This window comes from Triturus cristatus, chromosome 4_2 (assembly GCF_964204655.1).
Source record: "Triturus cristatus chromosome 4_2, aTriCri1.1, whole genome shotgun sequence".
NCBI classification, from domain to species: domain Eukaryota; kingdom Metazoa; phylum Chordata; class Amphibia; order Caudata; family Salamandridae; genus Triturus; species Triturus cristatus.
The window spans coordinates 619191615-619214268 of NC_140586.1; the positions used below are offsets into that span (position 1 = coordinate 619191615).

The following is a 22654-nucleotide window of genomic DNA, read 5'->3' on the forward strand; positions in this document are numbered from 1 at the left end:
CACATTACAGCACATATGCATTGCTGGTAAAGTTGGTAGAAACAAAAACATTTCTCCTTATTAACGCTTGCATCAAAGAGGCATTATTTTTTGGGTGCAAAACCATGTCTACCATTTTTAGTAGATAGGACTGTGTCAAAACCTATCGGTGGTTGCACTTTAAAGCCAAGGTGCTACCCATGGGACGCTGCCTTGACCCAGAGAACTTCAAAGCAGTGCTAGTGCTACTTTGCATTATTGTAGGGCTACTATCCTGCACAAATAAAGTTCTATGCTGGAAACTAAATCCTAAATCAACAGTGTGCATCAGTTTGGTCACTTTTGTGAGGCAAACCCAACACAAATTGTTAGTAAATCTGCCCCTAAATGTGATATTTTTTTTTACTATCCATGTGTAGAATTAGTGCATTGGTTTACTTGTGAAGTGACAGTCAGCAAGATTTGACTTCTTAGCCAACAAACCTTTGCAGGTGTGGTAGTTTTGTTTTTATCAATCTAAGTATCTGCTTAAAAATCTCAACATGCAAAATGTTGCTGGCCGAAAACAAAGCTCTAGCTGATCATACGGCACCAATTGGCAAGCTGTAGAAGTGTGCAATTGTGCCTATATGCGAGTTGTATGCATCTATATGTCTTTCCTTTTTTTTTTTTTTTAATATTTTTATTATTATTTCAATCAGGAAAACCAATACATACTTTGTTACAGAGAGAGAAAAAAAAGACACAATCTATTCCGTCGAATAATCATTACAAATTTCACAAATTACATGTTACATCCATATATCCCATAGGGAAGGGTAGAAAACAACAGAACTTACAGCTGCTTCATTACAGCGCCAGACTATTACTTTAATTCTCATCAGCTTCCCCTATCGGACCCCAAACCCGAAGACCTCTTTTTTTAGCTCTTTTCCCTTTACATTTATAAAGCGCCTTCTCTAGGTTAAAAACATGATAGAGCCTTGCATACCATTCCTGAAAGGAAGGTGGTTCAGCATCCTTCCAATGAGTTGCAATAATTAAACGAAAAATGGCAGTTAGCATAAAACAAAAATATATTTGGGAGGAATGCATCTGTAAACTATCATCAATCCCAATTATAATCAGAGTAGGAGTTAATCGAGCTAATCTGCCTATAACTTGATTAAGAAAATTATCTATTTTTTGTTTCAGGGTACCAAGCTTATTACAGCCGCAAAACATGTGAATCATATCTGCTGGGCCATGATCACATCTAGGGCACCGATCGGTTTCCCTTTTCCCCCAACTAAATAATTTTGCAGGGGTATAATAGAGCCTAAACAGAGTTTTAAAATGTTGAGCTTTTAGATTTGCTGCCATAAAAAAAAATTTCAACAGGTAAAGAGACCTACACAAGTCCACATCTTGATCCAACAGCTTCCCTGCCCAAACACTTTCTGAACTGGCAATATCATCTTGATTGGCATTCAACATAATTAAGTATAGATCTTTAACCCGTGGCTGCCTATGCCCCAGCCAGTCAAGTATTGGTATATTATCCAGTTCAGTTATTTGGGCCATTGCTAATTTGATTATCTCCCTGAATTGTAAATACTTAAAAAAAAGTCTTAGTATCTACACCGAATTGAATCTGAAGCTCTTCAAAAGATTTAAACTCAGATTGATCAAATAAATCCCCTACTACATTGATTCCTGCCTGCTCCCAATTTTTACCTAATTTATCATAGAGAACAGAGGGGAACAATGACGAACGCCATATAGAAAGATACCTATGAACCTTAGGGATTCTCAGGAGTTTACTTACTTTATTCCATACATTCCAAGCAGTTCTAACTATCTTGAACCGAGTTTTTTTTATAATAACTCCCCTCAAGTTGCCTTAATAAAACACCTGAAGCGAGGTCCCCCAAAGCCAACTCATAAATAGAGGGGGGAGTCTCCCTACTTTGGTCTGCCGAAATAATTCCTGTAGTGATTTTAGGCCGACAAAGGCTAATCATTTGCTGAAAAGTTACAGCCCAAAAATAATATAGCATATGGGGGATTGCCAAACCCCCACGGTTTTGTGGGGGAGTCATCAGCTTTATGATCTTCTAATCTTTTTATAGCCCCAAATGAACTGTGAAAATATTCCTTAAAGTTTTATAAAAAACCCTTTTGAGGGTTCCAGCGGGATACATCTAAATAGATTAAAAAAATTAGGGAACATAGTAATCTTTATGACATTAGCTCGTCCTATAATGGAAATATGTAAATTATCCATTCGCTTTAAATCAGTACTAATCTTATTTATCAGCTGTACAGAGTTAATGTCCCAGATCGTCCCTACCGCCGCATTTCTATTTATCCATAAGTATGTAGCCTCCGAGGACCTCCATACATCGTGAAACTGTGTATTTTTAGAGCAGACAATCTTAGTTTTTCCAGTGTTCAGCCTATAACCAGATTGACTACCGAATTCCATTGCCAAAACCTCAATTCGGTCCAAAGCTGCCTTAGGATCAGGGGTAACTATTGCGATGTCATCCGCATGTGCTAAAACTTTGGTATTGTATCCCCTAACCACTATAGGTTTAATAGCCTGATCGTTGAGCATTGCTCTAATTAATGGGTCTATATAAAGGGCGAAAAGAATAGGGGAGCACGGACATCCTTGTCTAGTGCCACGTGAGATCTTAATTATCCCGGATTCCATCCCCATCAATTGAATTTTTGCGTAGGGTTGTATGTACATAGCAGTGGTGGCTGGTGACATTTGAAAGCAGTGGGGCGTACATTTTTTGCCGTACTGCAGTATGGCAACCGAGCAAGCACGAACAACTTAAGAGGGGTTCGAGGGGTTCTCCCCCAAGAAAATTTTGAACAAAAGAGTGGACAAATGGTGCATTTTCAAGCAAACTTGAGGAAGCAGGAAGGTTAATAAAGCAATACGATTGAAATATTTATCATTTAAGAAATTGCCAATTTTTATGCCTTATAGAGGACAATCTTTGCGTATTTTACCAGAAGAGTGCCCGCGCTTTTACTAAATGGCCTGTCAGCACTAAAACGAGTTTCTTCCAGCAACCGCTTTTCAATAAAGAATCTTCAGTCTGTTCTTGTTTTCCTCAGAAGATCCCTCAGCGTTCTGGTCTGTTTTAATGCAATTTCTAAACCATTTTAATATGCAAAGCCAGAGTTTCCCAATATTTATCTTATTTCATGGTAAGAATGGGCTTTATTCAATTCACAATAAAGGGTCACTCAAAGTCTCACACATGTCACAGATAAGCAAACCCAATCACTGGAAATGTCACACATAAGCAAACTGGAAACTTGGCAGCTATGTATGCATGCAGTTTACAGCTTTTCAAAGCGACCTGCCTCCTGTGCTAATACTAGCCCACGAAAGCATACATGCGGGATAAGTCCAATCACGAGAGCACTTCAATTGCCAATAAGAGTCCTTCTAGTGTGCCCTGTTCCCGGGCGGCAGCTATAAGCAGTAGGGAGCGTGAAAAACCAGCTCCCTGTAATCTACGAACCTTGACAGCCTTGACTTAGTACCCGCTTAACACTGTCACTGGACTTAGCAAGTAGGTAAATACAGCTCCGTAAACCGATTGCCTGAGGCAATTTCAGCTTTCCATATTGGCGCTCACCATTCATTGTGATAATAATAGAAACCCTATTTTATATAGTGCTTCATAGCACACTATCGTTTCTAAGCACAGTCACCGGTGCTCATGTAAAGCGCTCCAATACCTTCGGGTCGAGTTCGCGCTATATAAAATCTGCAATAAAATAAGCACAGTAAATAACCATCTATGAGATGATGTTTTCTCTAAAGCGCAAACTTTGAACTGAATCACTCATAGCAGCTCACAGATGTATCCGTTTAGAAAGATACCAAAGTGATTTACCCAGGAACACACTATTGGGGAAGTTGCAGAACACTTCCAAGTCGCACCCTCTGCTGGACAATATTTCCTTCGGTTTCTAATTCTACCCCAGAGGACAATTATTTTAGCACGTTTATTTTTAAAGGGCTTCATTTCATTTTAGGAAAGTAACTACAGGCAACGCAGAAAACGAAATGGATTTTAAACTAAATAGCTCCGGCCTACATTTTATACATTAAGAGGTGGAATAGATTCGATTTCTATGCATATATCTCAAGATACCAAGACTCAAGAAAAAAGATCTATTTTGGCAGAAGCACTGTGTTTCAATAGGAGCAGTAACATACATGAGACAATTTTGAGGTTCTACTGACCCAGCCAGCCCGTTCTCGAGGTGACAGGCTCAGTGGATGCTGGGGGGTGGTCGCGGGTGGTAAATAAAATATTTAAAGACAGTAAAACTTACCTGAGTGCCTGGTACCACCTCTGCTGCTGGCCGGTCATGCTGTACTGGTGCAGCGGCAGCTTAGCTGGGTCCGCGACGCGTGTGCCTGTCTGCAGGAAGCGGAAGCAGCCACCTTCCCTCTCCTACCACAAGCCAATCGTCGTGATTGTAGGCGCTGCAGGAAAGCGCCCCAGTCGGGACATTTTGTCTGGCTAGAGAACAAGAGAGTGGGCGTTCCTGCTCGAGGGCAGGGGGGGAGTGGCTTACCCACTGTTGTGGGTACTGATCGTTTGGTCGGCCCTGGAGCCGGCCAAACAATCAGTACCCACAACAGTGGGTAAGCCACTCCCCCCCTGCCCTCGAGCCGGACCGCCCACCCGCCCGCCCCCAAACCGGCACAGAGGCACTTCTGCTTTCACGCAATGCGAAAAGGCAGAAACGTAAATGGTCGTTTTTACCGTTTCTGTTTCTGCCTTCTCGCACCGCGAGAAAGTAGTGGGGCGACGCCCCCACGCCCAAATGGGGGAGCCGCCACTGCTGGCCGGTCACACTGTACTGGTGCAGCGGCAGCTTAGCTGGGTCCGCGACGCGTGTTCCTGTCTGCAGGAAGCGGAAGCAGCCAGCTTCCCTCTCCTACCACAAGCCAATCGTCGTGATTGTAGGCGCTGCAGGAAAGCGCCCCAGCCGGGACATTTTGTCTGGCTAGAGAACAAGAGAGTGGGCGGTCCTGCTCGAGGGCAGGGGGGGAGTGGCTTACCCACTGTTGTGGGTACTGATCGTTTGGTCGGCCCTGGAGCCGGCCAAACGATCAGTACCCACAACAGTGGGTAAGCCACTCCCCCCCTGCCCTCGAGCCGGACCGCCCACCCGCCCGCCCCCAATCCGGCACAGAGGCACTTCTGCTTTCAAGCAATGCGAGAAGGCAGAAACGTAAATGGTAGTTTTTACCGTTTATGTTTCTGCCTTCTCGCACCGCGAGAAAGCAGTGGGGCGACGCCCCCACGCCCAAATGGGGGAGCCGCCACTGGTACATAGCCTTTATAGCTGTCTGAATACGAGGGCCAAAGCCATTGGTGCATAAGATCTGCCATAAAAAGGCCCACTCAACCTGATCAAAAGCTTTCTGAGCATCCAATAAAATCAGGGACATTTGTCCCCCAGTCTGTTCGGTAATGTCGAATAATGAGATCACCCGACGAACATGATCAGTTGTTCCCCGAGCAGGAATAAATCCATGCTGCCATGGACTAACCAGGGAGGCAATTATTTTAGCAAGTCTACGGGCTATGATTTTAGAATATAATTTCTCGTCCACATTTATAAGGGAGATTGGTCTATACGAAGCGGGGTCTTCAGATAATTTGCCTTTTTTCAAAAAAATAATTATATTAGTGTCCTGCCAGGACTGAGGTGAACTGCCCTGATACTGTACTGCTAAGAACAAGTCCAGTAACATGTGTACTAGCTCCGGCTGCAAGGCTTTATAAATTTAGATTGGAATTCCATCTGGGCCAGCAGCCTTACCAGACGCCATGATCTGTAGTGCCTCAATAACTTCAACTAATGATATATCTTTTTCCAATTCCTGTATAATTGGAGGGGGAATAGCTGATCCCAGCCGAGCTACTATTTGAGGATCAGTCTCAGATTTATACACATCGCCATAAAATTCTGCAAAAGCTTGAAGAATATCCTGAGGTTTAGTTACCATATTCCCATCCTGCTTCTTTAGCTTCGAAATATTGTTTGCTGCTGTCCTCTGTTTCAATATTAGTGCAAGATGTCTCCCAGTCATGTCCCCATATTCATAGTTATCCCTAGCCCGTGTTTGATATAGTTTAGCATTCCTGTTGTTATATATACCGTTTATTTTAGCTTTAACACTTATCACTTTTAATTCTATTAGACTCAATGACTCCATCTGTTTATTTTCAATAATTTGCAAATGTAATTCCTCGTTCTTAGAGAGTTCAGCCATAAGTTGTTGCACAACCACCCTCTGCTCTTTCCTAAGATGCCCTGCAAAACTAATAATCTCCCCCCTTAGGCAAGCTTTAAATGTATCCCAAACAATTTCCCTTGATGCACTATACCGATTTGCCTCAAAAAATTGCTTGGTCCAGCTCCGGATATGATCTATAAATCCCTCGGTTACCAAGAGTTTCCTATCAAAAGACCATTTTAAAGGACGATTCAGGTGTTCCTGAAGCTCTATTTCCAGCATCAAAGGGTTATGATCTGATAGCAGCCTGGGAAATTTCCGTATATTAGCTCGCTCTATAAGGGAAGCAGAAATAAAAAAATAATCAAGCCTAACATATTTCCGATGAGGGCAGGAAAAATATGTATACCCAGCATCTCCGACTTCCTTTCGGGTCCACACGTCTACTAATCCATGACTTCCTACTAAAGCTTTAAGAGCCTTAAATACTCGTGGCTTCCTCCCCTCATACTTTCCCCCAAACATATCCTGCATGCCTAGGTGGATATTAAAATCTCCACAGATTATAAGTGTGGAAGGCCAGGCAGCTAGCTCGAGCTCTAACTTGGCCCATAAATCTGGATCATCCAGGTTAGAACCATAAATTGTGCATAATGTTGCCCTACAAGGTAATAAGGCTATTGCCCATCTCCCCCATTTATCCGCTAAAGTTCGCTCAGCCAAAGGCATCCGTTTGGAAGTGTGAATAGCCACACCTCTTGTTGTGGTTGTCTGCTGTGAACAGATCGCCTGCATATACCCGGGAATAGTATTTATCCCTCTCTTCTGCCAAGGTATATGAGTCTCTTGTTGGCAGATAACATCTGCCCCCCATGAACGAATAGCTTCAGCCGATCTATATCTTTTACCGGCATCGTTCAGCCCCCCTATGTTCAACGAACAATTTCTCAACCTACCCATCCCAATAATTTTTTTGATACCAGTGCAGTGTCTTAACACATTCCCGCATCCCAGTGTCCCACGGATTTCGCCTCTCTTCTGGTTTCCCTGAGTTTTTTTTACACCCCCCTTCCCTACCCACCCCACTCCCTACCCCTCTGCGCCACAGCCACCCCCCCCCTCCCCCAACCCTGTAAATGAAAGCAAAAGACCTGGCAGGTCTGTAGTGGATGAATAATGTGCTCTCCCGAAGTGATGTATAAACTTATCTATCATAATACCCCCTATTTATCCAAGATACTGTCCCCCCACGACCAAATGACCCTATCTATCACAATTCTATCCTTCCAAAGGAGAATCCCACCTTTTTAATAGAAAGAAAAAGAAAAAAAAGGGAGGAGAAAGAGAAGAACTAAATATACAATAATTAATTGCACCTAATATTTAACTTCCCCCCCGCTTCCAAAAACTCCTTTGCCTTTATTTCTGACGTGAAAAAACTTGTAGTGTCCTTCCAGATTACTTTTAGTCGAGCGGGGTTTAAAAGGAAGGCCTGTGCCCCCTTTTCTTGAAAAGGCTTAATCATCTGGCGTAGGTGCCACCGGCGCTCTACAGTGACATGACAGAAGTCAGGTCTAGTAAAAAACGCAAACCCCTCTATTTTTAGTTGAGCATCTGGTCTTGCCCTTTCAAAAACATTTTGTCTCAATAGATAGTTTCCAAAATAGACCAGAAGCGCCCTAGGCTTAGCATCAGGTCGAGCGGGTTGGCGAGTAGTGAAAGGGACCCGGTGTGCCCTTTGTACCTCCTTCTGCCAGTCCCATCCAACCAATCTGGCAAGGAGGCCTGTAATAGCTGAGCCATATAAGTGCGTGGATCGGACCCATCCTTTCCCTCCGGAATACCCAAAAATCTCAGATTATTCCTTCGCTGATAATTCTCACCCTCCTCCAACTTCCACTGAATATCCACTATTCATGCCTCATGTGCGTCCACTTGGCCTTTTAAACCGGCGACCTCTGATTCCAGGGCATCGGTTCGAGACTCGATATCAGCCATTCGATCACTTATATCCTTACAAGTCCTTGCGACTTTCCTGATTGCCCCTTGAAGTTTACGATAGGCATTCTGCGATCTCTTACTTTCCATCCGAGATTCCTCACGGTGTGCAACCACACACTGCATAATTGAATCCAAAGTTGGAGGAGCTGGATTAAACCCAGCTTCTAATTCATTATTAAAATTAGGTTTAGTAGCACCCATCAGTTGGTCTGCGAGTGCATAATCCCATCTCAGGGTAGCCTGTTTTGGTCCCTCGAGTCTCTTAGAGCAGAGATTCAATGAACGAACCGTTGCTGCAGAGCCTGAGGCGGAGGCTGACTTATCCTTATGTTGTATTGCCATCTCGTCACTAGACAGGGTTTCCCCACCTGAGTCTGATCCAAATCCTGACCAAGTTGTATCTGATAATGAGAAAAAGTAATTGGCTTCAGAGTCTATATCTTTATCCCAATCCCGACATGCGGTCCGACGAACCCTGGAGCTCCCTTTGTGCTTTAACCCTACATCAGGCAGCTGAGGGGGAGTACTCCGAACGATATCCAATGTTAATTCGGTCTGCCCCCCCTGGAGCCCTATTTTCCGATCAGGTGGTTTAAAATTAAGATTTTCCCCAATTTCTGGCAAAACCGTCAGATTCCCCAGACTGATCTCCTGAGCCTGGACGGGATGAGAATTTTGCTTACCGACCACTGAGCCAAGTTCAAGTTCGGGGCTATCCTCAGAGGGGATTGCACTGATCCGAGGAGCTAAGAGTGCAGTTTCTTCCAGTAGGCTGTTCCCTCCAGTAGTAGGCTGAGGCGATTCAATAGTATGGCCATCCGTACCATAAGCCGCCTGCTCCGGGATATTAAATGCCAGCTCTTCATGCCCCTCTTTGTCCCTGCTCCGCTCCTTACCAGGCAATTCTAGGGCACTGCCTCCTCCGCCTTCTTAGTTGCTCTTTCCGTTTGGAAGTCCCTCCTGGGCACCTTGAACACCGGCCCCCTGGCCTCTGAGTAGCTCGAGCACCGACACAGAGGGCCGGTGTGGCTGGGGCTGAGCGCCCCCACCCCTCCCCTTCCTGTCAGCCGGAATCTCTGTGCGGGTGCTGGGCTTCAATCTACGCCCGCGGACCGAGGGGGCAAGCTCAATCTCCGAGGATGGTGCCGGGGGGGCAAGACGCTCTGCTGTGCCTCTATTTTTTGCGGTGGATTTTGGCCCCATGGCGCAGGCTGCGATTGAAGCTATGGCCGGAAGAAATAAAGCACAAAGCTTTGTCGGGCCAACGCTGAAGCCCAGCTGAGTAAGTTGCATGTATCGCTTGTATTGCTTCTAGTTTCAATTGCCACACAGCCTTTGTTTATCCTATAAAGTTCAAAGGGGTCCCACATCCTTGAATCAAAGGAGTATCATTGTTTCTCATACTGCTGCTACATCGCTCGGGAGAGCACAAACGGCTGTCACTCCTCACTCCTCACTCAGCCGCCATCCTGCTTCCGCCTTTAAATATATATTTAATTGTACATATTGTGTTTTAAGCAAACTTCTAGTACAATAAAAATAATCCCAATATACATCTCTGCATTTTATAAGATATATCAAACAACACAGTTTCATAAAAATGTCAAATCTTTTTTAAATTAACCTAAAACATATGAATGAATAGAAATATGAGAATGAAAAATCTCACACACTCACTCAGGAATTTCTTTTTCACACAGAGAATGTAGATCAACACACTCTGCAAAGGTGAACCAGTATTGGCAGACATTCCCTCTATTTTTCCATACATATAGACATAAACAACAAATGGCATTGCTTCCCAGTGTTTTTCAAATTGAAAAACGAAATTCCATTGGTCATAGAGAATAAAGCTTTTCAACTTACATCTTCACCCCTTGTCCTTAATGTCAGTTTCCATAGCAACAGGTCATGCAACATTCAACTTAGCTGCCAGGTCACAAGTTCACCACACAATGTTGCAAATGACAATAGAAGGGGTGGTTGGCTTTGCAATGCTTGACCTTATCCTTTCTGCTGTACCTTTCCAATATTTCTTAACAACCAATAAGAAGCATGCTTTCTAAACAAAGTAAAATGCACCCTATATTTGAATATAAACAGCCAATCAAATCTCTACTTTCCTAAAAACAGCATCTTGTCCACCATTTTAGATAGATTTTATTCTTTCACCTGCCTACCTCAGCTGCAGACATCTTCTAATTACCTACAGACATCCCTTCAAGATGCTTTCTGTATGGATTATTGGACACAGCTATATTTTCTGGTGCAAAAAGTATGCTGAAAGCCGAGGTATTGACAAAGACCTAGTTTTGCAAAATGTAGACATTCAATGGATTGGACAGAGAGGATTAAAGTGGCACCAATTAATGCCATTGGTTAAATCCTATTTGCATCTCCAACCACCTAACCTCATGATTGTGCACTGTGGTGGCAATGACCTAGGCACATTGACTGGGTTAGTTCTGGAATGCTAATGAAGAACACCTTTGCAGAATTGATGTTGGTTTTCCCCCAAACTGCCTTTGTGTACTCTAACATATGCCAAAGACAGAAATGGAACAGGTCCAATCAATTTTGTCTACAGATTGAGAAAGCTAGAAAAAATGTCAATAAAGCTGTTTCTGCTTATCTCAGAGACCATAGTAGCGGGTCCATATACAACAACAATCTGCATTTTAATATGGATGGCACATACAGAAGAGATGGTGTACATTTCACAGATGAGGGAAACAGAGTCTTTGTCAACAACTTAAGACTCTGCTAGGTACGCGACTCCGTATTTTCCCGTAAAAAAAAACATGGCTCTTACCATTAATTTCTATTTTCCCCGGGGACCCCATCCCCCAGAGCCCATATAACACATTGGGGGGAGCACCAATGCCCCCACGGTCCCGCCGACTCCCTCCGACCTTCGGGAGCCAGCATAGCTTTTCGCACTAGGAGTCACATACCCCTCGCATGCACACTAGGGGCCGGGCTGAGCGCCGCTCTAGGTACGCAACTCTGTATTTTCCTGTAAAAAAAAAACATGGCTCTTACCATTAATTTCTATTCGCCCCGGGGATCCCATCCCCCGGGGCCCATATAACACGTTGGGGACTATGGGTGGAGCCCCAATGCCCCAAGGTCCCGCCGGCTTCCCGCGACCTTCGGGAGCAGGCATAGCTTTTTGTGCTAGGAGTCGCGTACCCCTCGCGTGCACACAAGAGGCCACGCTGAGCGCTGCGCTACATACGCGACTCTGTATCTTTCCGTAAAAAAATAACGGCTTTTACCATTAATTTCTATTCGCCCCGGGGACCCCATACCCCGGGCCCATATGACATATTGAGGACCGCGGAGGGAGCCCCAATGCCGCCACGGTCCCTGCGGCTCCCCGAGTCCTACGGGAGACGGCATGGCTTTTCCACGTGGGGAGCTGCTAACATGCAGCTCCCCATGACGAAAAGCAATCTGCTTTGCTTCATTGAAGCGAGAGCAGGTTTCCCTGCTCTCGCTTCACTGAAGCAAAGCAGTTTGCAATGACAGGTTGTGAACCGCGAGGCTCCCGACCTGTCATTGCAAACAACAGTGTCCCGGGGGTGGGCACCCCGGGACACTGCAGGAGCCGGCCCATGGGGGTAGCAGTCCCCAGGGCCACCACAGGCTCCAGGAGGGGGCCACGCGGCCCCCCTCCAAATCTGTACCCAGGGCTCGGGGTCCTTAAAGGACCTCCATATTAACATCTTAGTGCCCCAGGGAGGTGGCGGTCCCCAGGGCGTGTGGGGGGGCACGAGCCCCCTACACATTTTTTTGACAAAAAAGAAGCCCCGGGGGGTGGCGGTCCCCGGGGCTGTGGGGGTCCCCCTGGGCTCCCGCAAATACTATTTACACATGCCCTCGGAACTGGCCCGCCCGGGGGCTAATTAATAACAAAGCTTCGTTTTTTTCATTTTTGCAGCTGGATCCGAGCACCCAGCGTGTATTCGGCCAATTTTTCAAAAACAATGCTTTTTTTTGCCCTGGGGGTCCTTGTGGGACCCCCTAAGCACACCTAGGGGGTCATGGTGTTTCTACCCTGCCCCCTTTTCTTGATTTCCATATTTGTTTTTCGGTTTTCTTCTGCCTCTGTTCTACCGAGGTACAAAATGGCTGCCAACACTTCCTGGTTTGGAGTGTTGACAGCCAATCAACATGAAGCTTGTGAGCGGGAGGGTGCATGCAGGGTGCGCGCAGGGTGCGTGGATCCACCGGGCCTCTAGATATCACTATATTTATTTCTTCATTTCTCAAAAACTACTCAACGGATTTACACCATTCTTAAAAAGGTGGCTTTCTGAGCCAAGCAGTGCCTTTTTGCCAAATTTTGTGTAATTCCGTTCAGCAGTTTTTGCTATAACAGTGTCTAAAGTTTCCTATGGGAAAATGATTTTTTCACCACTATTTTTTGAATTTCTCAGGAACTGCTGAACGGATTTACACCATTTTAAAAAAAAGGGCGCTTTCCGAACCAAGGGCTACCTTTTTGCACAATGTGGTGTAATTCCATTCAGCAGTTCGGGCTGTAGCCTTGTCTAAAATTTCCTATGGGAAATAACATGGGGAAAATGCGTTTTGGGACTCCCCTATTTTCTCGGCCCCGCTTGACGAATTACCCCCACACTTTCAGGATAGAAGCTGACCGGAACGGGCCATTAGTTTTGAAAACTGTGCGAAGATTTTTCAACCGGTGCCAAAGTTATTGGGAATAGAATGTTACGATTTTCCTATGCATAATAGGCCCTAACTATAACTACCTACTGGTGATCGCCAGTAGGTTATATATATATAAACCGAGCACTTTATTTTGCACCAGCATATATGTGTCCGTGTCTTTTGATAGTACCGGCTGGTTCTACGAAAGGAGGATTTGAGATATATATATGTATATATATATATATATATATGCACACTTACCTGTAGTGTATCTTGACCTGTAGCCTCTGCCTCTTCTGCTTCCTCAACTTTCTGTATTGTAACATTCGTCAGATGTTTTTCTCACCATATATATATGTATATATTTATTTACTTGGGTATGATTTATAATATATATTCAGTGTACTCCACATCCATACATTTATTATTGGCATGATCAGAATTTTTATGTCTATCACATTTGAGGACACCTCCTTCTACTTCTGCAGTCTCCACATAACTCATTATTGGTTACTGCATATGTATATATTTTTAATATCTCTTTTAGAAATTGGCACATTTGCACATCTTTAAGCACTTTAAATATCGCACTAACATGAATTTATTAATGTTAGCAGCGTAACATATACAATTATTGCATTTTTTGCACATTTAGGAGGTGGTCAGCTGAAATTTTATCATGGAGCTTTTTGCAGACTTTTATTTATATTTTAGACTTTTTACTGTGTTGAATAGATGTGTTGCATTTAACATATATGCACCAATATTTATGTACATTTTTATTACATCCAAGTAGCCATCCTGCATTTATGCTGTTATTACGGATCAACTTATGTGTTTTATAACTATATTTATACAGGGATATATTTATTTAGGTGAACAACCTTTACAACGCAACTATTACAACGCACTACACTTACAACAAAATTTTTACAACGCAACATCCACTACAACGCATTCCATTACATCGCATGACACTACAACGCATGTTTAAAAACTACCTTTACAACGCATTCCATTACATCGCATACTACCTTTACAACGCATACCATTACAACGCAATCCAACACTTACCCTACTGTTGCACCCCCTGGAGTTAGAATAGCAATTTTTACCCCTATACTATCCAATACTTACCTTAAATGCAATTTAATATTATGTGTTGTAATGGTATGCGTTGTAAAGGTAGTATGCGATGTAATGGAATGCGTTGTAAAGGTAGTTTTTAAACATGCGTTGTAGTGTCATGCTATGTAATGGAATGCGTTGTAGTGGATGTTGCGTTGTAAAAAATGCGTTGTAAGTGCATGCATTGTAAAAGTGTGCGTTGTGACGACATACATCCATTTATTTATTCATTTATTTATATAATATATATTTAAATGCGTATTTATTTATTTATTGTAATAACACATGTGATTTGCCATATAACTCTAGTTATTAACAATGAAATCACTCTTTTTTTACTATGATTTTACTATTGTGCACTATTCGCCAGTATGTCTTTCAATCTACATGCATTGTAAAAGGTTTTTCAGTCTGTTTTCCATGTCTACTGATCATGTGACACGGGGTTTAGCAATTTAAAAAAAGAACCTTTCCGCAAACGCTACCATGTGTAATCAAGGCCGACGTTCCGGCCGAAACGCGTTATGACAGGCAGTTGAGAGATAATAAAATTAACTTCTATTGCCACTAAGAGGAGTTCGCTCCGTTCCTTTATGCCATACCAGGAGGTTCAGGAATGATTGTTTGCAATATATGTATGTATATATATATATATATATTCCTCAGAAAACATGTACCATTGAACTACGTGCAACAGGCCACACCATCGTGCTTCTTCAAAATCTTTATTTTATGGCAGGGAACAGCATAACGCGTTTCGAGGTCAACACCTCTTAATCATATGCCACAGATCAGCGGTGGATTTGTTAGCTTTTTAAAAAACGTAACTTAAACATCGAAGAAGGACTAATGTCCATGTACTTTGTTTAAAGAGGCAGTCCATTTATACACATGTTCTTATATGCATATCTTTTCACACAGCAGGGATGGTAAATATTATTTCAAGTTCTTTTTCGAAATAATTCCTTTGTAGATCAGATGTTACTAGCTTTATCTTTCCATTCCTGCGTTTGCATGTTATACATCGCCATCATTCGGACCACGATACCCATAATGCCTCAAAGAATATCTCACAAAACTTAGTATCTCCGATGATGTTTTCGGCAAAACTTCACCTGATTTCAACTGTGTCCTAATAATGCATACACTGCCTTTACTTGGATTAGTGCCATATTCCGGCTGCATATAAACGACACAGAACAGAAAAAAGGGAAATTCAGCTACCACCCCTCTTTCTCCGGTTTGTTACTTGCCTTCAAATCAATATTTGAGCAGCACGTCGTGCTTGAGGAAATCCCTTTGGCAAACCCTGGCTGATTGCAAGTTCATCTCACAGGTGAGGCGGGCCTCTCATTGTGGCCCTTCCATTCATCCAGTTCCACGAGCTAGTATCTCAGCCGGCGGGCACTCCTTTCACAAAATCCACAACGTTGTTCCTGACAAAGAGGAGCATCCCAGCCTTTCGGGTCAGGGCCTGTAACAGGTGTGTCAGACACCTACAACATTCCTCAGAAAACACGTACCATTGAACTACGTGCAACAGGCCACACCATCGTGCTTCTTCAAAATCTTTATTTTATGGCAGGGAACAGCATAACGCGTTTCGAGGTCAACACCTCTTAATCATATGCCACAGATCAGCGGTGGATTTGTTAGCTTTTTTAAAAACGTAACTTAAACATCGAAGAAGGACTAATGTCCATGTACTTTGTTTAAAGAGGCAGTCCATTTATACACATGTTCTTATATGCATATCTTTTCACACAGCAGGGATGGTAAATATTATTTCAAGTTCTTTTTCGAAGTAATTCCTTTGTAGATCAGATGTTACTAGCTTTATCTTTCCATTCCTGCGTTTGCATGTTATACATCGCCATCATTTGGACCACGATACCCATAATGCCTCAAAGAATATCTCACAAAACTTAGTATCTCTGATGATGTTTTCGGCAAAACTTCACCTGATTTCAACTGTGTCCTAATAATGCATACACTGCCTTTACTTGGATTAGTGCCATATTCCGGCTGCATATAAACGACACAGAACAGAAAAAAGGGAAATTCAGCTACCACCCCTCTTTCTCCGGTTTGTTACTTGCCTTCAAATCAATATTTGAGCAGCACGTCGTGCTTGAGGAAATCCCTTTGGCAAACCCTGGCTGATTGCAAGTTCATCTCACAGGTGAGGCGGGCCTCTCATTGTGGCCCTTCCATTCATCCAGTTCCACGAGCAAGTATCTCAGCCGGCGGGCACTCCTTTCACAAAATCCACAACGTAGTTCCTGACAAAGAGGAGCATTCCAGCCTTTCGGGTCAGGGCCTGTAACAGGTGTGTCAGACACCTACAACATTCCTCAGAAAACACGTACCATTGAACTACGTGCAACAGGCCACACCATCGTGCTTCTTCAAAATCTTTATTTTATGGCAGGGAACAGCATAACGCGTTTCGAGGTCAACACCTCTTAATCATATGCCACAGATCAGCGGTGGATTCGTTAGCTTTTTAAAAAACGTAACTTAAACATCGAAGAAGGACTAATGTCCATGTACTTTGTTTAAAGAGGCAGTCCATTTATACACATGCTCTTATATGCATATCTTTTCACACAGCAGGGATGGTAAATATTATTTCAAGTTCTTTTTCGAAATAATTCCTTTGTAGATCAGATGTTACTAGCTTTATCTTTCCATTCCTGCGTTTGCATGTTATACATCGCCATCATTCGGACCACGATACCCATAATGCCTCAAAGAATATCTCACAAAACTTAGTATCTCCGATGATGTTTTCGGCAAAACTTCACCTGATTTCAACTGTGTCCTAATAATGCATACACTGCCTTTACTTGGATTAGTGCCATATTCCGGCTGCATATAAACGACACAGAACAGAAAAAAGGGAAATTCAGCTACCACCCCTCTTTCTCCGGTTTGTTACTTGCCTTCAAATCAATATTTGAGCATAGGTTTCAGGCATGTTATAGTTAGAAATTAGCATTTAAGAAAACCTTAAAAATTCACTGAAAAAACCATAGGTTTCAGGAACGTTATAGTTAGTTGGCCATTTTATTCGTACAAAACCATAGAAATTCCGGCGTTATAGTTAGTTCACCTAACTATAACTTGCAACCCCCGCAATGCACTGCTGATGACATCACATATTACATCCTTCGTGACATGGTCAGCGACATCACTGATGACATCACTGATGACATCTCAAATGACATCACTGATGACATCATCCATGTGAAAATCTGATGCACCTCATCACACCCTAATATAACCCTTGATACACCCACTCTAAAATACAGACTATCATTTTTGAAACCATAAACACACCAATACCAGTTAGTAGATACCCACTCACTAATTCCTAGGTCTACACACACATCCACTCATTCACCCATACAGTCACTCAAACACGCAGTCAGCCATCAATACGTCATTATCATATACACTCACATATCTATACAGACACTCACACACCACCACTCATTCATAGAGTTACTCACACACCTAGTCAGTCATGCAAAGAATCATTCCCACTCCTATTTACTCACCTGTACAGTTATACACACGCCACCTCAGTTATTTAAACATATTCTAACACATACTTACACTCTTATACAATAACTAATACCGGCACACACTAATCCATACAGCCACTCTCACAATCACTCACTGTTCACATATAGTCATTTATACACTCCAACACTCAGATATACTGCCTTTCACATATGCAGTTACTCACACATGTACCACTGAGGTATCCATTCACTCACCAACACACCCATACACGCACTCACACACCCATACAGCTCTTCACAGATGCACTCTTGAACCGATACACCCAGTGAATCATCCACTCACACATCTATGCACAGAGTTACACCCCCCACCCACCCACACAGACACTCAGGAACCCATACAGATACTCAGACAACCAATCAATAACCCATATAGATCCTCATTTAGCTACTCACCAACCCATGCAACTGCTTAAACACAAACTGACAAACTAAACTGTGTGAATGTCTGTATCAGTCACTAACACATGCATTCAGTAAGACACACACATACTAAATCATCCATCCAGACACTTATACACCCATTCATTCTTCTATACACCTTGGCATATTTATAAAACATATTTCAATTTTCTAGAAACACACAGTCACTGGATGATGTCATCGGTGATGTCATCAGTGATGTCATTTGAGATGCCATCAGTGATGACATCAGTGATGTCACTGGCCATGTCATGAATGATGTAATATGTGACGTCATCAGCAGTGCATTGCGGGGGCGCGAGTTATAGTTAGGGGAACTAACTATAACGCCGGAATTTCTATGGTTTTGTACGAATGAAATGAACAACTAACTTGAACGATCCTGAAACCTATGGTTTTTTCAGTGAATTTCTAAGGTTTTTTAAATGCTAATTTCTAACTATAACATGCCTGAAATCTATGTTTTTTTCAGTGAATTTCAAAGGTTTTTAAATGCTAATTTCTAACTATAACGTCCCTGAAACCTATGGTTTTTCTCAGTGAATATATATATATATATATATATATATATATATATATATATATATTATTGATTTTTTTACACAGGATAGTTTTCTGTTTTACTGAGCAGAAAACGAGGACTTGAAATAGTTTTCTAGTAAAGACCTCAAACAAGTACTTTTTTCTCTTTTTTTGTATTATGCTTTATCTATATTTAAGGATTATTTCTTGCAGTCCCCCCTTTCTCTGCCACAGGTTAAATGAAAATTAGTTTTACTACATTCGATCCAAATGTTAAAGCGCAATGCTTATTCCCAGAAGTCAAAGTTGTAGGGGCAAGGAGAGATCGCCTTTTCCCGGTATCCGACTTTAGTAGAATAGTATTGATTTTTAAAATTTTAATGAATTGACCTTATTTATCATTCAGGACCGATTGTGGGGATGTGTTAGAGTGCATCCAATAATATGCAAGGGTTGTCCTACATCTGTTAAAAAGAACTCGGAAGTCATAATGTTCGCTAACCCAACACTTTTTTTCATGCATTTAAAACCATGTACTATTCATATTGGACCCTGTGGGTGTGTGAACTTGAAACGATGCACAGAAGTCATCTTCTCACTTAACCCAGCACAACCTATTCGGCGTTATACAAAAAGCAGACTCCACATGTCATCCTAAAGTGTAACGGACAGAGTTCGATTATACATCCCCCCTCACCCAGGCCCGAAGTGTTAAACACGCATGTCTTACTATGTGTGGGTGTTGGGCCTGTGCTAATCTTACGATTGGGTAAACTATGTTTGACTTTGGTGCGCAGCTAAGATGATTGGGCGTCATTTCCGGCTGACCAGCCAGTAGTCTTGACTTTCGCAGGGAGCGGCCATCTTCTGTTCGCTAGGCCGGTGCCATCTTGAAGGGTGCTGCTCTGTATATGGAGACGTCTAAGCAGGCCTCGGGACAGTGTCCTGCCAAAATGGCACATTCTCCAGAGCAGTGAAAATATATGCATTGTCCCAGAGGGAATAAATGGGGTATCTTTCAGCAAATTCCAAAGGGCCTCCCTCGGCTGTGCTAAAGAGCCTGTGTTTGAGAAATTTTACAGAACAATCCGTCCTTGCCTGACCCCTGTGTTTGTGTCCCCTCCAGGTCTGGTTCAAGAACCGCAGGGCCAAGTGCCGACAGCAGCAACAACAGAACGGCAGTGGCACCAAGAGCCGCCCGGCCAAGAAGAAGGCCTCGCCGGCGTGGGAGAGCTCAGGCTCGGAGAGCAATGGCTAGTACACCCCACCAGCCACCGCCAGCTCCGCCTCATCGTCCTCTTCGAGCTCCAGCGCTTCCAACAACACGCATCCGGCTCTCAGCAACCCGGGCTTGGCTGCCCTTGGAGGAAGCAGCAACATGCCAACCTCCTCGTCATCCATCTGGAGCCCGGCCTCAATCTCCCCAGGCTCGGCTGCCCCGGAACAAGTGAGTTCATGTATGCAGCACTCGGGCTCCGCTGCAGCCTCCTACCGCATGTCCTATGGCCAAGCACCAGGCTACAGCCAGGCCTACCCTCCGGCTGCCTCGCTGTACTTCGGAGGACTGGATTGCAGCTCCTACCTGGCACCCATGCACTCGCACCACCACCAGCTTAGCTCAATGGCGCCTGCCTCCATGCCGGCCCACCACCATCACCACCTCAGCCAGTCCTCCAGCCACCATCACCACCACCATCACCAGGGCTACAGCTCGGGACTGCCCTTCAACTCCCCCGACTGCCTGGATTACAACTTCAACTCTCCAGACTGCCTGGACTACAAAGACCAGGCCTCCTGGAGGTTTCAGGTCTTGTAGGGATCCATGGACTCTTGGTACCCTTTTATTCTTCTCATGGGCAATTGGCTTCTGTGTTGTTGAGGTTCCCAAGGAAAACGGATGATTTTCAACCAATATGGATGATTCCTATAAAAACAACTTTTTTTGCACATGCTTCAATGTGGATATTGTTAACTTCACTTTCCAGAGTCTGGGCGTTTATCAACTTTCAACAATGTACGTTGAGTCCATCTTTCTCGAAGCTGTGTACTACCTGCAATTACATTTTTCAGATGACTATTTATTCGACATGAGGTATTAGGGGTATGGACTCTGGTGTTCTTACCATAAGGACTGCCTCCTGTGTCTTAATTTTTAAAAGACCCCGAATGTATGACACATGAAGACTCCTTTGTTTTTCTTTGCCAGGTCACTTGCCCAGGTTCTGCCCAAAATGCTCTTTGATCATGCAACTTAAATCTATAAATATATATATATATATGTGGAGAAGAGGTGAATGTCACTTGGGCTTTTCACCCTGCATCAAACTTGTATAGATAAACGTTCACTTATGAAGCTATATGATGTTGGACTGCATATACTCTTGCTGCCCGAAGCAGCTGGAAGTTTGTAAATAATTTAGGCCTATTCCAGGGGCCACTATTTTAGTTGATTTTATCGGGTGCATACTTTTAAAGAATATGGTCTACTCTTTGAATCTGGGAAATCGGCGAAATCCCTCTCCTTATACCGAAACCAAAAGTGATCTAGGGGCATATGTATGAAACCAAATTTTAGTCGCAAACGCTGCGAATCGCAAAACACAGCCTTTGCGACTAAATATTCGCAATTTCATATTTATGACACACAATCCTAGTGCAAAATAAGATATCGCTAAATTAGCGATTTCTTAGGCTGCAAAACTCCAAAATTGCGATGTTGCTTGCGATTTCTTAAATTGCGATATTCTCAATTTGCGAAATTCGCAAAAAGGATATCGCAAACTAAGAAATCGCAAGCAAATGTATGAAAAATTCGCTAATTGCGAAATAACGAAATTCGCAAATTAAGAAATCGGCGAAATCCCTCTCCTTATACCGAAACCAAAAGTGATCTAGGGGCATATGTATGAAACCAAATTTTAGTCGCAAACGCTGCGAATCGCAAAACACAGCGTTTGCGACTAAATATTCGCAATTTCATATTTATGACACACAATCCTAGTGCAAAATAAGATATCGCTAAATTAGCGATTTCTTAGGCTGCGAAACTCCAAAATTGCGATGTTGCTTGCGATTTCTTAAATTGCGATATTCTCAATTTGCGAAATTCGCAAAAAGGATATCGCAAATTAAGAAATCGCAAGCAAATGTATGAAAAACTCGCTAATTGCGAAATAACGAAATTCGCAAATTAAGAAATCGCAACCAATTGCATGCAGGTGGTAAACAGGTGCAAGGTACTTAAACCACCCCACAATGCAACAGAACCTTCCACAATGGCAGCACTGTTTGTGATAGCCAGGAGGCTGCGTATTCGGGCTCTTGCACAGAGGAGAATGAGACAGGAACGTATATTCAGTCTGCGCATCACTCTGTTCCAGCACACTGAAGAGGTCATCCATGACAAGTACAGGCTGCACCCACAGTCCATATTGGACCTGATTGAGGAGCTGAAACCCTACTTGGAACACCCTACACGCAGGACACAAACAATTCCCACACATGTGCAGGTCCTGTGCTCCCTGCACCTCCTGGCGTCAGGGAGTTTTCAAGGGGTCATAGCGGAGGTTGGTGGGGTGTCACAGAGTGCGCTTTCGCGCTTCTTTCATGCCTTTCTAGATGCAATGGTACAGAGGCTATCACATCACATATACTTCCCCACCACCCAACAGGCATTACAGCAAACAAAACTTGACTTCTACCAGATTGCACGTTTCCCCCACGTCATTGGCTTTATCGATGGGACCCATGTGGCCATCACACCCCCATCAGCAACTGAATATGTCTACAGAAACCGTAAATGCTACCATTCCCTCAATATACAGATTGTGTGCAACGCAAAGTATATCATCAATGACATTGTACCCAAATACCCTGGCAGTACACATGACTCTTTCATCTTTAGACACAGTGGAATACACAGACGTCTGAGTGCTGGAGAGTCTGGGGAGGGATACCTGCTAGGTAAATACATGGCACACATCCATACATCCACTACATCACTGGAGGGTGTGGACATTGACTTACCTATCCCTGCAGGTAACAGTGCCTATGCAGTGTGGGA

At 43.3% G+C, this 22654-nt stretch overlaps 1 pseudogene; it reads left to right on the forward strand.

Annotated features, from left to right (window-relative positions):
• The first annotated feature begins 19705 nt into the window (after positions 1-19705).
• LOC146834756 (homeobox protein OTX1 pseudogene) lies at positions 19706-20802 on the forward strand (annotated as a pseudogene).
• Positions 20803-22654: the final 1852 nt, after the last annotated feature.